Consider the following 14,982-nt stretch of genomic DNA (forward strand, 5'->3'; position numbering starts at 1 on the left):
GAGACGGAGTATACAACCCACACAAGTTGCTCAGGTAGTGCAGCTCATCCAGGATGGCACATCAATGCGAGCTGTGGCAAGAAGGTTTGTTATGTCTGTCAGCGTAGTGTCCAGAGTATGGAGGCGCTACCAGGAGACAGGCCAGTACATCAGGAGACGTAGAGGAGGCCGTAGGAGGGCAACAACCCAGCAACAGGACCGCTGCCTCCGCCTTTGTGCAAGGAGGAGCCCTGCAAAATGACCTCCAGCAGGCCACAAATGTGCATGTGTCCACTCAAACGGTCAGAAACAGACTCCATGAGGGTGGTATGAGGGTCCGACATCCACAGGTGGGGGTTGTACTTACAGCCCAACACCGTGCATGACGTTTGGCATTTGCCAGAGAACACCGAGATTGGCAAATCCGCCACTGGTGCCCTGTGCTCTTCACAGATGAAAGCAGGTTCACACTGAGCACATGTGACAGAGTCTGGAGACGCCGTGGAGAACGTTCTGCTGCCTGTAACATCCTCCAGCATGACCGGTGGGTCACTAATGGTGTGGGGTGGCATTTCTTTGGGGGGCCGCACAGCCCTCCATGTGCTTGCCAGAGGTAGCCTGACTGCCATTAGGTACCGAGATGAGATCCTCAGACCCCTTGTGAGACCATATGCTGGTGCGGTTGGTCCTGGGTTCCTCCTAATACAAGACAATGCTAGACCTCATGTGGCTGGAGTGTGTCAGCAGTTCCTACAAGAGGAAGGCATTGATGCTAGGGACTGGCCGCCCGTTCCCCTGAATCCGATTGAGCACATGTGGGACGTCTCGCTCCATCCACCACAGACTGTCCAGGAGTTGGCGGATGCTTTAGTCCAGGTCTGGGAGGACATCCCTCAGGAGACCATCCTCCACCTCATCAGGATCATGCCCAGGTGTTGTAGGGAGGTCATACGGGCACGTGGAGGCCACACACACTACTGAGCCTCATTGGGACTTGTATTAAGGACATTACATAAAGTTGGATCGGCCTGTAGTGCGGTTTTCCACTGTGATTTTGAGGGTGACTCCATATCCAGACCTCCATGGGTTAATGATTTCCATTGATAATTTTTGGTGATTTTGTTGTCACATTCAACTATGTAAAGAGGAAAGTATTTCATACGATTAGTTCATTCAGATCTAGGACGTGTTATCTTAGTGTTCCCTTTATTTTTTGAGCAGTGTGTGTATATATATATATATATATATATATATATATGGAGAGTCCCCCCTCAGAGGCTCCTTACTGATACCCCGCACCTCATCAATGCCCCTAACGCTGCCCCCAGATTTCCTATGAAGATATTACACAGAATATGGGAACTGACAAAAGATTTATTACATCACAACACACAGTTACATAGTATCAAAAGATAAGATGGGGGGAGGGGGAGATTAGGATTTAAGCAGCCAAATTCTTTCCAGCCTCCACGATCTTGGCGAATAACTTCTCAATTTCAGCCTTGAATGGATCAGTCTGAGCTTTGGTTTGTTCCAGGAGTTGTCTGGAGAAAGAGAATAATTACATCATCATCATCAATATCATTATTAATATCATCAATATTGTCATTATTATCAATATAATTATCAATATCCTTTATCATCATCACCATCATTATCAATATCATCACCATCGTCTTCATCATCATCATAATGATGATGATTATGATAATATTGATGATGATGATGATTATAATTATGATGATATTGATAATGACGACAAAATTGATGATAATTATAATGATGATGTTGGCAATAATAATATTGATATCGATGATGATGATATTTATTATCATCATCATCAATTTCATCATATTTATCATCAATATGGTTATCGTCTTCATCATCAATATCATCATCATCAATATCGTCATCGTCATCATCAATATTGTCATCGTCATCATTGTCATCATTATTAATATAATTGTCAATATCCTCTTCATCATCATCATTATCATCTTCATCATCATAATGATGATGATGATTATAATATTGATGATGATGATAATAATTATTATGATGACAATGATATTGATAATGACGACAAAATTGATGATAATTATAATGATGATGTTGGCAATAATAATATTGATATCGATGATGATGATTATATTTATTATCATCATCATCATCATCAATTTCATCATATTTATCATCAATATGGTTATCGTCTTCATCATCAATATCATCATTATTAATATCATCATCATCATCATCATCAATATTGTCATCATTATTAATATAATTATCAATATCCTCTTCATCATCATCATTATCATCTTCATCATCATAATGATGATGATGATTATAATATTGATGATGATGATAATAATTATTATGATGACAATGATATTGATAATGATGACAAAATTGATGATAATTATAACTATGATGATGGCAATAATAATATTGATATCAATGATGATGATTATATTATCATCATCATCATCATCATATTTATCATCAATATCGTCATCGTCAATGATATCATCATCATCATCAATATCGTCTTGTTCATCAATATCATTGTCATCATCATCAATTATATCATCATGGCCTCACCTCTAGGGGGAGCTATGGAATTATCTGGGCCATCTCTACATATACCCATAAGACAATTCTGGACTCGTGGTGGACTTGGGACCATTTTGGGGAGGGGGGGGGGGGGGAGAACTGATTTAAGGGGAGTTGTGTTTTGTGTTTCATATAAATTGTATTTGGTAAAAAAACTTTAAAGGACCAAGACATTCCATACCCGGCCTGGGCCTGGATCTCTCCGTTCTGGATTTTGCTGACCAGATCCTGGGTGCTGGACTTCACCGTTTCAATCCAGGACTGAAATAGTTCTCCGAACTCCTGGACGTTGGGCACTTCTCTCTTCACCACGCCGGCTGCGAAGGAAAGAGCGCGAAGACGTAAGAACCAATCTACAGAGCTGCAGTTCAGACAGGTGCCACAAGATGGCGCTGTGTAATAGTGGGTTCAGTGCTAAGACAAAGCGGTGGCGTCCTTATTAGTGTATTTTCATCTTAAAGGGGTACTCTCGTGGAAAACTTTATTATTATTATTATTATTTTTTTTTTTAAATCAACTGGTGCCAGAAAGTTAAACAGATTTGTAAATCACTTCTATTAAAAAATCTTAATCCTTCCTGTACTTTTTAGGGGCTGTATACTACAGAGGAAATGCTTTAAAAGAAATGCATTTCCTCTGACGTCATGACCACAGTGCTCTCTGCTGACGTCATGACCACAGTGCTCTCTGCTGACATCATGACCACAGTGCTCTCTGCTGACATCATGACCACAGTGCTCTCTGCTGACATCATGACCACAGTGCTCTCTGCTGACATCATGACCACAGAGCTCTCTGCTGACGTCATGACCACAGTGCTCTCTGCTGACATCATGACCACAGTGCTCTCTGCTGACATCATGACCACAGTGCTCTCTGCTGACATCTCTGTCCATTTTAGGAACTGTCCAGAGCAGGAGAAAATCCCCATAGCAAACATATGCTGCTCTGGGCAGTTCCTAAAATGGACAGCAGAGGTCAGCAGAGAGCACTGTGGTCATGACATCAGAGGAAATGCATTTTTTTTTTGGATTTCTCTTTAGTATACAGCCCCTAAAAAGTACTGGAAGGATTAAGATTTTTTGAATAGAAGTGATTTACTAATCTGTTTACTGTAACTTTCTGGCACCAGTTGATTTAAAAAAAAAAAAAAGTTTTTTACGGGAGTACCCCTTTAAATATGTGGAGGCGGCTGTGAAGTTAAGATGTTACATATATGGGGGTATTGGGTGAAACCAAATATGTGTTTTCCAAACAATGTGTCTCCAGCTGTTGCAAAACTACAACTCCCAGCATGCCCGGACAGCCGTTGGCTGTCCGGGCATGCTGGGAGTTGTAGTTTTGCAACAGCTGGAGCCACACTGTTTGGAAAACACGGTCTTTAAGTAATAAATCATTGCCCGAAAAATCTTACCTTCCAGGCTGCCGATGACAAGGATGAGCACAGTCAGGGCCAAGACTTTCATGGCTGCGGTTATGATTCCTCTGCTCCTGAAATATCATAAATATTATTCATTATAAATTGTTTCATATTTATTAATTATTAATAATAATTAATTATTTTTTATTTATCTTTAAATTTTTATTCATCTATTTTCATTCATTTATTTATTTATTTTGTATTATTATTATAATTTTTTTTTTTTTTTTTTTTTGTCATGTCTCTGGCCGCCCAAACCCAGCGGGTGCTGCACGGACATGGGGGGGATATAAGGAGATAAGATATCTGTGGGCGGAGTACCCCTTAAAACAGATTTGTAAATTACTTTTATTTAAAAATCTTAACCATTCAAGTGTTGGCCAATGTTTTACTATAAAAGATTTTAATAGATCATGAGGGTTTTACAAGGCTGGAAGTCGGGAGACGCTCATAAAAGTCAAAAGGATTGAATAAAATAAAAAAAAGCAAAAAATAAATAAATAAATAAACAACCCTTAAAGGGGTACTCCTGTGAAAAACATTTTTTTTTTTTACAAATCAACTGGTGCCAGAAAGTTATACAGATTTGTAAATTACTTCTATTTAAAAATCTTAATCCTTCCAGTACTTATCAGCTGCTGTATACTACAGAGGAAGTTGTGTAGTTCTTTCCAGTCTGACCACAGTGCTCTCTGCTGCCACCTCGGTCCATGTCAGGAACTGTCCAGAGTAGGAGCAAATCCCCATAACAAACCTCTCCTGCGCTGGACAGTTCCTGACATGGACAGAGGTGTCAGCAGAGAGGACTGTGGTCAGACTGGAAAGAACTACACAACTTCCTCTGTAGTATGCAGCAGCTGATAAGTACTGGAAGGATTAAGATTTTTAAATATAAGTAATTTACAAATCTGTATAACTTTCTGGCACCAGTTGATTTGTAAAAATAAGTTTTTCACCGGAGTACCCCTTTAAGGTTTGTTTTTTTTATTTATTTTTAGTTTTTTGCCACTAAGTCAATCCTTTTGACTTTTATGAGCGTCTCTCGACTTCCTCCCTTATAAAACCATCATGTTCTTATAAAATATTTTATAGTAAAACGATGGCCAATAAACCTCGGCTTATTTGTGCTAGTTTGGAGAAAAGAAAATTCAGGAAAAACTAAAACAAAAAAATAATACTAATGATAATATAAGAGTGTCAAGAATGTTTAAATAAAACAATAAATGTGAATACAGAGGGAAAAAAAACAAAAAAGCCCAAAACATAAAATATACAACAAAGTCAAAAAGGTTAAAATAAAACCATGAATAAAAAGAAACAATAAATAATGTGAATACAGAATTGTCGGGGTTAAAAAAAATAAAATTAAAAATGATAAATTTGATATAAATGAAAAACAAAATTAAAAAAACATAATAAACAATATGGATAGAAAATTATCGGGATTCAAAATAAAAAGAGATAATTATATTATACATTTAATACAAATGAATAACTAACTAAAAATATAATAGAATAACTTAAGATGATATATTTTATAACTAATGAGAATTGTATAAGATGAAGATTTTCTGTGCATTTCTTCCATATAAAAACCTTTTTTCCCCTCGTTCCTATCCGTCTGGGATCATCCCATGAGGTGCATTTTATACCCCTCTCCCTATATAAACGTTTGTGAAAGTCAAATTTAAAAAGAAAAATAAATTGGACAATATAAAAAATATTAACATAACCTATAAAAAGCAAAATGAAAAATAAAAATCCCACCGAATATTACTGTTGTGTTGTTTTACTCTTTAGAACTGATTTAGAAAAGTTTTTGGAAACTTTTTGACGACCATTTCAGGACTGATAAAGTCCTGGGAATTTATTCGGAAAAATCTGAAAATATCAGAAAATTCCCAAAATTTGAAAAAAAAAAAGTGATAATTGTTCTGAGGAGATCTTGGAGCGGTGGAGGGGACTTACCTGCAGTGATCGGGAGATAATCCTCGCTCTCAGGGGTTGATGCTCGGCTCCTCACCTGCTCCCTTATATACAGAGGTAACACTCTGTGGGACGGCCCCCCGCCTTCTCTCATTGGCTCCCCAAGAGTTGTCTCATTGGTCCCCCCTGGCTTCTCATATTGGGCCCCCCTGGCTTCTCTCGTTGGCTTCCCATCTTCTTTCATTGGCCCCCCCTACCCCTAGCTGTCCCTCACTGCCCCCCCCCCACTCCTCGTCATCCCTCATTGGCCCCCCCACCCCTCGCCGACCCTCATTGGCCCCTCCTCTTGCTGACAACTTTGTCACCTTCCAAAGGTCCCTGTCCCCGCTCTGTTGGCTCCTTTTATCTCGGAGTTTTTGCTGAGGTTTTGTTGTCTCACCTTGGTGTCAGGAATGAGGAAACACAGGAAATCCTAATAATGAGAGGTTTATCCTGTGTCCTGTCTATGGGGGCCGAGCGCCGACACATTACCGGTCAATGGGACTCTGTTTATTCCAATATAATTATTTTTTTATATTATCCTATTTTAATATTATTATTTCATTATGTTTGTTATTTATTTTTTATCAACTTTCCTGTACAGGTTGTACTTTTTAATAATACACCTTTAAAGGGGTACTCCACCCCTAGACATTTTATCCCCTATCCAAAGGACAGGCGATAAGATGTCTGATTGCAGGGGACCCCCGCAATATAGCATGCGGCACCCACCTGTTACTGCTCTGGAGGGTCTGGCTCCCGAACACGGGGACGGAAGATTGTGACGTCACGACTCCGCCCTCGCGTGACGTCACGCCCCGCCCCCTCAATGCAAGTCTATGGGAGGGGGCGTGACGGCCGTCACGCCCCCTCCCATAGACATGCATTGAGGGGGCGGGGCGTGACGTCACACGGGGGGCGAGGCGTGATGTCACGATCTTTAAGATTCATATAACTTTTTTTTTTATTTTTTTATTTTTTGGAAGGGGGGGATTTGATAATTAAAAAAAACAAAAACATTTTTTCCATAATAATAATAGTGTTATTATTAATAGTCATCATAATTATTTTTATAGCACTCAGTGTCAGGGAGCTGCACATATGATAAGGGTTAATGTACAATTCTGTGCTGATACAGAGGGAGAGCGGGCCCCGCCCCCGAGGACTTACAAACTTTAAAGGGGTATTCCAGGAAAAAACTTTATTATATATATATATATATATATATATATATATATATATATATATATATCAACTGGCTCCAGAAAGTTAAACAGATTTGTAAATTACTTCTATAAAAAATTGTTACTCCGTCCAATAATTATCAGCTGCTGAAGTTGAGTTGTTCTTTTCTGTCTGACAACAGTGCTCTCTGCTGACACCTCTGCCTGTCTCGGGAACTGCACAGAGTAGAAGAGGTTTGCTATGGGGATTTGATTAGACTCCAGACAGTTCCCGAGACACGTGTCATCAGAGAGCACTTAGACAGAAAAGAACAACTCAACTTCAGCAGCTCATAAGTACTGAAAGGATTAAGATTTTTTAATAGAAGTAATTTACAAATCTGTTTAACTCTCTGGAGCCAGTTGAGATATATATATATATATATATATATATATATATATATATATATATAAAAGTTTTTTCCTGGATAACCTCTTTTAATGTGTCCTTGTTTTTTTATTTTTATTTTATTTATTTATATTTTTTTTTTTTTGGATTTCATTTTTACACCTATTTTTTTTAATAAAAAGCTCCTCATAACATTCTCCTCTGGGTGAGTACGTGTCACCCCATTCCAAGACCCGCAGCTTTTTTGTTTTTTTTTGGTCTAAAACATTATTATATCATTATGATATATCAGTTACTGACATATCTAAGAATAATAATAAAAAAATTAAAAAAAAACTTTATTAAGTAACAAAATGAATAGTAAATCTTAAAACGATAGTCCAGTCATAGACATTGTATCCCCTATCCAAAGGAGATAGGGGATGCCACGCCCCCTCCATTCATGTCTATGGGAGGGGGCGTGGCGTGACATCACTTCTCCAGTCACAGGAACACGGAGGTTTCCGAGACTAGAGCAGCAGCCCAGCAGAGAATGGATAGGGGATAAGATGTCTATGGCCGGAATACCCCTTTAAAGGGGTACTCCGGCCCTAAGACATCTTAACCCTAATCCAAAGGATCAGGGATAAGATGTCTAACCGCGGGGGTCCCGCCTCTGGCGACCTTAGCAATCTTGCATTCTGCACCCACCTCTTTGAGCTGCGCGCCGCGCTGCCGGGTGCCGACCACGGGGCCGGAGTATCGTGACGTCACCACTCCGCCTCTGTGTGACGTCACACCCCGCCCCCGCTATGCAAGTCTATGGGAGGGGGCGTCACGCCCCCTCCCATAGACTTGCATAGCGGGGGCGGGGAGTGATGTCACATGGGGGCGGAGTCATGATGTCATGATACTCCAGCCACGTGGTCGGCATCCGGCAGCGCGGCGCGCAGCTCAAAGAGGTGGGTGCTGAATGCAAGATTGCGGGGACCCCCACGGTCAGACGTCTTATCCCCTATCCTTTGAATAGGGGATAAGATGTCTTAGGGCCGGAGTACCCCTTTTAAAAGGTAAAAAAAATATACAAATATAAAAAATAACAAACAGTAATAGAATAATAACATTATACCCCGGCATTTTTATAGTCGTGTTAATATTTTTTGACATATTTTAAAGTATTTCCTCCTGATGGCGGTTCCCCCTATAGTCAGACTGATAGGTCAGCGCCATTGTGGCTGTTCTGTTCTGTGGAAACAAGGAGATTCAGGTCATGTGACTGGGAACCAATCGTGAATTCTCCTTGTGAATACGGTAATATGGGGTCCATACTGGGAGTACGGGGGTCACAGCATATCTATGTAGAGGTGGGGGATGGTGGGATAGGCCTCAGTGACTCGAAAAGCCTTGTCGCCTATAGCAACCAATCACAGCTGTTGTTTAGAAAATGAAAGCAGAGCTGTGATTGGTTGCTATAGGCGACAAGGCCTGGTCTTTCATTAGCCTGTAAGTTATAAGCCTATTACAGACCAGTATAAGGACCCACAATGAGCCGTAATGTGAGGAGCCCGTCCCGGGGATGAGACCTCGCTCCACCTACGGACGCGGCTGACGCCATTTTATAATTTCTTGCAAAAGATTAAAGTAAAATGTGAAATAAAGTTTATCTGGTGTCAGTCTGAGCTTTGCTTCGTATTATCACAGATGGATAAGACTTATCATCTATGGCGGAACATCTCCTCAGGTCACCTGACTCAGCTCCAAAGGTCATGTGACACCGAATCGGTGACAGGGAGGGAATCCCAGGGCATGAGCCGCCTCTATATATGTAATATCTGCTGGTATAACCTGGTATATACTGTATATAATAGATATGTACAGCTGGTATAAGTTATATATCTTCTGTATATAGTGATATGGACCATGCTGATATAACCTGGGTATATACTTTATATAATATATATGTACAGCTGGTATAAGTTATATATCTCCTGTATATAGTGATATGGACCATGCTGGTATAACCTGGTATATACTGTATATAATATATATGTACAGCTGGTATAAGTTACATATATCTCCTGTATATAGTCATATGGACCATGCTGGTATAACCTGGTATATACTGTATATAATATATATGTACAGCTGGTATAAGTTATATATCTCCTGTATATAGTGATATGGACCATGCATATAACCTGGGTATATACTGTATATAATATATATGTACAGCTGGTATAAGTTATATATCTCCTGTATATAGTGATATGGACCATGTTGGTATAACCTGGTATATACTGTATATAATATATATATGTACAGCTGGTATAAGTTATATATCTCCTGTATATAGTGATATGGACCATGCTGGTATAACCTGGGTATATACTGTATATAATATATATGTACAGCTGGTATAAGTTATATATCTCCTGTATATAGTGATATGGACCATGCTGGTATAACCTGGTATATACTGTATATAATATATATATGTACAGCTGGTATAAGTTACATATATCTCCTGTATATAGTGATATGGACCATGCTGGTATAACCTGGTATATACTGTATATAATATATATGTACAGCTGGTATAAGTTATATATCTCCTGTATATAGTGATATGGACCATGCTGGTATAACCTGGGTATATACTGTATATAATATATATATGCACAGCTGGTATAAGTTATATATCTCCTGTATATAGTGATATGGACCATGCTGGTATAACCTGGTATATACTGTATATAATATATATGTACAGCTGGTAAAAGTCATATATCTCCTGTATATAGTGATATGGACCATGCTGGTATAACCTGGGTATATACTTTATATAATATATATGTACAGCTGGTATAAGTTATATATCTCCTGTATATAGTGATATGGACCATGCTGGTATAACCTGGTATATACTGTATATAATAGATATGTACAGCTGGTATAAGTTATATATCTCCTGTATATAGTGATATGGACCATGCTGGTATAACCTGGGTATATACTGTATATAATAGATATGTACAGCTGGTATAAGTTATATATCTCCTGTATATAGTGATATGGATCATGCTGGTATAACCTGGTATATACTGTATATAATAGATATGTACAGCTGGTATAAGTTATATATCTCCTGTATATAGTGATATGGACCATGCTGGTATAACCTGGTATATACTATATATAATAGATATGTACAGCTGGTATAAGTTATATATCTCCTGTATATAGTGATATGGACCATGCTGGTATAACCTGGGTATATACTGTATATAATATATATGTACAGCTGGTATAAGTTATATATCTCCTGTATATAGTGATATGGACCATGCATATAACCTGGGTATATACATGTGTGTATATATTATAATTTAAGCCTTTCATATGGTTATATAATGGATACAGAGGGGCAAAAAAGTATTTAGTCAGCCCCCAATTGTAAAAGTTCTCCCCCTTATAAAGATGAGGCTGTAATTTCCATCATAGGTTATAACCTCAACTATGAGACAGAATGAGGGGAAATCCATAAAATCACATTGTCTGATTTTTAAAGAATTTATTTGGAAATTATGGTGGAAAATAAGTATTTTGCCAATAAGAAAAGTTCATCTCAATACTTTGTTATATCCCCTTTGTTGGCAATGACAGAGGTCACATGTTTTCTGTCTTCACAAGGTTCTCACACACTGCTGGTATTTTGGCCCATTCCTCCATGCAGATCTCCTCTAGAGCAGTGATGTTTTGGGGCTGTCGCTGGGCAACACAGACTTTCAACTCCCTCCCAAGGTTTTCCATGGGGTTGAGATCTGGCGACTGGCTAGGCCACTCCAGGACCTTGAAATGCTTCCTATGAAGCCACTCCTTCATTGCCAGGGCGGTGTGTTTGGGATCATTGTCGTGCTGAAAGACCCAGCCACATTTCATCCTCAATGCCCTTGCTGATGGAAGGTTTTCACACAAAATCTCACGATACATGGCCCCATTCACTCTTTCCTTTACACGGATCAGTTGCCATGGTCCCTTAGCAGAAAAACAGCCCCAAAGCCTGATGTTTCCACCCCCATGCTTCACAGTAGGTAATGTGTTCTTTGGATGCAACTCAGCATTCTTTCTCCTCCAAACACGACAAGTTTAGTTTTTACCAAAAAGTTCTACTTTGGTTCCATCTGACCATATGACATTCTCCCAATCCTCTTCTGGATCATCCAAATGCTCTCTAGCAAACTTCAGACGGGCCCGGACATGTACTGGCTTAAGCAGGGGGACACGTCTGGCACTGCATGATTTGAGTCCCTGGTGGCGTAGTGTATTACTGATGGTAGCCTTTGTTACTTTGGTCCCAGCTCTCAGCAGGTCCTTCACTAGGTCCCCCCGTATGGTTCTGGGATTTTTGCTCACCGTTCTTGTGATCATTTTGACACCTCGGGGTGAGATCTTGTGTGGAGCCCCAGATGGAGGGAGATGATCAGTGGTCTTGTATGTCTTCCATTTTCTAATAATCTCTCCCACAGTTGATTTCTTCACACCAAGCTGCTTGCCTATTGCAGATTCAGTCTTCCCAGCCTGGTGCAGGTCTACAATGTTGTTTCTGGTGTCCTTCGACAGCTCTTTGGTCTTGGCCATAGTGGAGTTTGGAGTGTGACTGTTTTGAGGTTGTGGACAGGTGTCTTTTATACTGATAACAAGTTCAAACAGGAGCCATTAATACAGGTAACGAGTGGAGGACAGAGGAGACTCTTAGGCTAGGTTCAGACTACGGAATTTCCGCCTGCAATTCCGCTTGCTAAAATGTATTGTGTAGTGAATAGGTTTCTGTTCACATATTCACACTTCGGAATTTGTGAAGCGGAATTTGTGAATGGAAAATCCGCTTGGAAATTTCTGCCTGAAGAATGGCGGAAATACTCGCGGAACACATTGCAGTCTATTGGAGACTGCAGTGTCCGCGCGGTCCTAGTGCTGACTGATTCGGTTGGCACTGGCCGCACTCGGAATCTCTGGGCAGAAATTTTCTGCCCGGAGATTCCGTAGTCTGAACCGAGCCTTAAAGAAGAAGTTACAGGTCTGTGAGAGGCAGAAATCTTCTTGTTTGTAGGCGACCAAATACTTATGTTACCGAGGAATTTACCAATTAATTCATTAAAAATCTACAATGTGATTTCCTGTATTCTTTCCCCTCATTCTTTCCCCACTGTATATAACGTGTGTATCTCCTGGGGATGGATATATATACATGTGTGTGTGTGTATAGATATATATATTATAATTTAAGCCTTTTATAACTCGTTCTCAGTTTTTCACCCACACAGAACATTTTGAACCTTTTCTACAAACAGAGAATAAGGAATATAGATGTAAATAAGAGACGTTCGGGCTGCATTGTGTAATGATTGTTATTGATGAATCGGAGCGTCCCTGACCTCTGACCTCTCCTTCATCCGATGTCACAAAACCCAAATAAATGATTGACAGCTGTTTATGGGGCAAACTAGTAAATCAGACATCATGTGTGATACAGCCTGCTGTGCTGTGTATCTAATCCTATCATGTGTGATACAGTCTGCTGAGCTGTGTATCTAATCCTATCATGTGTGATACAGTCTGCTGAGCTGTGTATCTTATCCTATGATGTGTGATACTGTCTGCTGGGCTGTGTATCTAATCCTATCATGTGTGATACTCACTGCTGAGCTGTGTATCTAATCCTATCGTGTGATACTGCCTGCTGGGCTGTGTATCTACTCCTATCATGTATGATACTGCCTGCTGTGCTATGTATCTAATCCTATCATGTGTGATACTGCATGCTGTGCGGTGTATCTAATCTCATCATATGTGATACTCTTCTGGGCTGTGTATCTAATACTATCATGTGTGATACTGTCTGCTGAGCTGTGTATCTAATCCTATCATGTGTGATACTGTCCAGTTGTTGTTTCTGATGACATGTGATACTACCGTCTGAGCTGTGTATCTAAGCCCCTGGTGTATCCGGTGGTTATAGCTGGTATCACGCCCAGGGTTGTTCTTCTCCGGACACATTCAGGTTCTTGGCAGCAAAAAACACAACATGACCTGGAATAGAGACAATGGCAGAAACCGGACATCACCTGTGAGGGACATGTGCACTGTATCACACATGAAAAGCTTAGATACACAGCTCAACAGGGAGCAACACACGATATACAGTACCACATCTCTTCTCTTTATACTGGGTAGGATTAGATACACACTTCCAGCATCACAGGTGAGAGGGTTAGATACACAGCACAGCAGACAGTATCACACGATAGGATTCGATACACAGTTCAACAGACAGTATCACACATGATAGGATTAGATACAGCAGCTCACCAGACTGTATCACACATGATAGGAATAGATACACAGCTCAGCAGACAGAATCTCACGATAGGATTAGATACACAGCTCAGCAGACAGTATCACACATGATAGGATTAGATACAGCAGATCAGAAGAGAGTATCACACATGATGGGATTAGATACACAGCTCAACAGACAGTATCACACATGATGGGATTAGATACACAGCTCAACAGACAGTATCACACATGATGGGATTAGATACACAGCTCAGCAGGCAGTATCACACATGATAGGATTAGATACATAGCTCAGCAGACAGTATCACACATGATAGGATTAGATACACAGCTCAGCAGGCACATTGCTGTATATCCACATTGCGCCCCCCATAGGATGGTCCTATAATCCCTCTGTATATTTGGTGATCACTATATACAGGTCAATGGTCACATGACACTGCGATCAATAACATGGACCCTGATAAGACTGTTCTGTGCTGGATGTGACCTGTGACTGCACAGCAGTGGACTCTGCACAGTGTGTCAGCGCAAATATATCCTATTTACTGAGATTATCCACAAGATAGATCTGTCCTGACCAAGGAGCACAGGACAACTTCTCTGATAGTATACACAGTATTACTTCTCTAATACCATATATATATATATATATATATATATATATATATATATACACACATTGTTACTTCTCTAATACTATATATATATATACATACACAGGACAACTTCTCTGATAGTATATACACAGTATTACTTCTCTAATACCATGTATATATATATATATATATATATATATATATATATACATACATACACAGGACAACTTCTCTGATAGTATATACACAGTATTACTTCTCTAATACCATGTATATATATATATATATATATATATATATATATATATATACATACATACATACACAGGACAACTTCTCTGATAGTATATACACAGTATTACTTCTCTAATACCACATATATATATATTAGCTGAGTACTCGGCGTTGCCCGGTTTTTCCTTCCTAATCCTTGTTGGGGAGGAAAATAAACAAAGGAGGAAACTTTTAATTTCATATCCCGTCCTCATATATTGT

This window comes from Hyla sarda, chromosome 11 (assembly GCF_029499605.1).
Source record: "Hyla sarda isolate aHylSar1 chromosome 11, aHylSar1.hap1, whole genome shotgun sequence".
Lineage (NCBI taxonomy): Eukaryota > Metazoa > Chordata > Amphibia > Anura > Hylidae > Hyla > Hyla sarda.